At 39.8% G+C, this 3,230-nt stretch overlaps 1 non-coding gene across 1 annotated transcript; it reads right to left on the bottom strand.

Annotated features, from left to right (window-relative positions):
- Nucleotides 1-2,909: 2,909 nt before the first annotated feature.
- Trnae-cuc (transfer RNA glutamic acid (anticodon CUC)) lies at nucleotides 2,910-2,981 on the bottom strand. Its single transcript has one exon. It is a non-coding gene; the product is annotated as a tRNA-Glu (tRNA).
- Between the last annotated feature and the right edge of the window lie 249 nt (nucleotides 2,982-3,230).

The following is a 3,230-nucleotide window of genomic DNA, read 5'->3' as shown; positions in this document are numbered from 1 at the left end:
GCCATTATCTATCCAAGATGGTGGTGGGTATTTTACTGTCAGAACTGAGAGCTGTGCTTACTGCCTTATTCTACACTGCCATCCAGCAGCATGCTGCCGGCTTAGAGATGTGGTTGCTGCCATTGCCAGCTCTCATACACACCATTCAGTTGCTAGCAGAGATTTTTGCTGCTTATGCTGAGTCAAGAAATTTCCCTTAATGGAGCCGCCCAAATCTCTGCTTGTCTATCGCAAATCAGAGTCCAACCAAGAAAAATGCTGCTACCAAGAAGCCTTGCTTGTTTCTGTTCTTTTGTTTCTAAAAGCCTTTTTAAAGCTTTTGTTAAGTTTTAAGTGGAGGTTCTCAGGTCCACGTTCGACGCCATTTTGTTATAAGCATTTTTTCCCTCCCGGCCTGGTCCCACTGCTGTGCCAGCCCCAAAAACCACAAAAGGGCGCTGCATTAGACATAATGCTATTGGCCAGTTACTAGTTCCTTATCATTGAGCTTTGTCTTAAATATTAACCCATTTTTATTAATCTAAGTATTTTCACACAATGTCCTCTGTGTAAGAGTTGAGACTCTTCCTGCCACTGAACAGCTGAACTAAGACTCCTGGGTCTGGGATTCCAAGATTTATATCAGGCTCTCAAGTCTTCCTGGTTAGAAGGCTTTCAGCGTTGAAATGGTGCCAGCCATGGCTGTTCCAGGCTCTCTAGCTTTCTAGATGGTCTGATATGGCACTTTTCAGCATCCATAATGGCAAAGTCAGTTCCCACAATGACTCTCTTCTGTGTGTCTACCTCTCCAGCTACCTATCTGCGATGATTTAGACTGTCGATGTAATTGGAATAAGAGATGCCATGGTTAGCAAAACAAACATCTGGGTATGTCTGCTGTATTTCCAGAGATGACTAGATCAGTGGAGTAATCCCTTCATGCTTTCCTCAAATGATGACATGGCTGTGAGATGATGACCTGTGGGAATCAGGCCGTGTCCCTAGAGGGCCGTACCTCCCTGAGAGCTGCTTCTCTGCTTCCTGGATGCCATGGTGTCACCTCTCTTGCTCCCCTGTACCCTACCAGACATGACTAGCTGACACCTCTGAAAACATGAGCCAAAATAAATAATTCCCCCTTTTAAATTCTCTTGGTTACAGAAATGAGATACCATTTACCTATATCAATAGGTACATCTATGTATCTATTATCTACCTATTTATCTATCTCCCATCTTCTAGGGCTTCTGTCTTTCTGGACAACTCTGGCAAATATAGTCATGCAGAACCCCATTCTCAAGCAACCTATATACTACCAGACTTCTGTTCACCCTGGGAGCCAGCATTCAAGGTCTGATTTCAGCTGGCGCCCATTCACAGGCTCATGGGTCTTTGAAGAGCTTAATATATCACAAATAATCAGTGCATGGTACCTATTATTTTGTTGGGGATGATAAAGGTAACAAACACACTTCTGTCTTAATTGCATGGTGAAGTGAAATTTTCTAAAAACAAAAAAAATCCAACTCCATATTCCCTGGGTTCAGAGAGAGCCAATGTGTTTCTGTTAGCAAACACCCAGTATTTCCTCTGCCAAGTCCATCACAGCACAGCTAAAAGAAGGCCAAATGGGCATTGTAGTTGAAATCAAGCTTGCAAGGTTTTATGTCATTGTGAAAGTTTAGATCTAAGCATAAAGTGGAAAAACATCAAACCAAAACAGAAAACCTAAATCCCAATATCTCAAAAACAACAAGAATGGATGAAACAGAACAAAGTTTTAGGATTCAAAAGAGTGAAGGTGTATGTATAACTGTTTGTATTCTCTTAGAGTCCAGAATTTTCATTATTTCTTTTTGAGAAGTGCCAAAGCTCCAGTTTGCTCAGAGTTATAAAAATTCTCATTCAAATCATGATATAAACTTGCAGAGTAACATGTGATTGGTGGACTGGCAATTTGAATGTAAAAATATTATTGTATTTGTATGATTTTTCTTAGAAAGAAAAAAATTTAAGTAAAATACTTGAATGGGTTACATAGCATATAAAATGAATACTACAAAGTAAAAGTCAGACAATGGCACATGACTTTAATCCCAGCACTTGGGAGGCAGAGGAGGGTGGGTCTCTGTGAATTCAAGGCCAGTCTGGTCTACATACTGAGTTCCAGGACAGCCCAAGCTACTTAGTGAGACCAAGTCTCAAAAATAAACAAACAATAAATAATAAGTAAATATAAAAAATAAAAATCCAAACTAAAGAAGCAGACAATTCATCATTTAATTTTATCAAAAAGGTCTTTTTGAATTTATAAAGAAAAAGATAGGAACAGCGCCATTTAATAATATATGCTCTCAATGTGTAAGAAATTGGTTGAAAACATGGTACAAAATAAGTATAAATTTCCCTAAAATGATACTCTTATATTATCAGTCAAACACACTCAAGAGTAAATAAAGGCTTCCCGAAAAATCCCTGCTTGAGAGGGAGGAGCTTGGTCTTGCCCCAATTTGATTTGCCTTGCTCTGTTGACAGCCTTGGGAGGTTTGCCCCTTTCTGAACAAAGGAGTGGATGAGGGAGAGGGCACGGGAAGGGAGGAGGGAGCAGAAACTGTGGTTGTTATGTATAATAAAAGAAAAAATTAATTAAACAGGAAAAAAAATCCCTGCTTGTATACACATCCAAATAATTCTCAAAGGCTGGAAGAAATTGCAGTCTTAGAGACAGATGAACAAATTTATAAACAAGCATATTTCAAGTCCTTTATAACTAGGGACCTTTACTACTTTTTAATTGTCGACAATAAGTAAATAGACACATAATTTGAATCGAATCTTGTTTCCGACAATAAAACAGCTATAATAACTAAGTCATGATAATGCTTCTTGACTTATGTAGCAAGTTCTTTTAGAAGAAAAAAAAAGGTACTTTCCCTGACCGGGAATCGAACCCGGGCCGCGGCGGTGAGAGCGCCGAATCCTAACCACTAGACCACCAGGGAACCTGAAAGGATGTCTTATGCTGCTTTATTTGATCCATATAAAGTGTTAGAACTACTTCCAGGCTGTAGAGGGCACACTCGTTCTTAACTGTGTGTTCAACTGCCGTAAGAATGAGCACCGGAAACTAGGGCAGTTTTTTTCAGCTTTCTGGTGGAGCTTGCAACAGCTGCTAAGAGGGAAACAGCTGCTAAGAACCATCAAAGTCAGATTCCTTTCCGCTTGCTGTACAAAACTTTTGGTCTACCTAC

This window comes from Phodopus roborovskii, unplaced genomic scaffold, assembly GCF_943737965.1.
Source record: "Phodopus roborovskii unplaced genomic scaffold, PHOROB, whole genome shotgun sequence".
In the NCBI taxonomy this organism is placed as follows: domain Eukaryota; kingdom Metazoa; phylum Chordata; class Mammalia; order Rodentia; family Cricetidae; genus Phodopus; species Phodopus roborovskii.
This window is presented reverse-complemented; position numbering and strand designations above follow the sequence as displayed.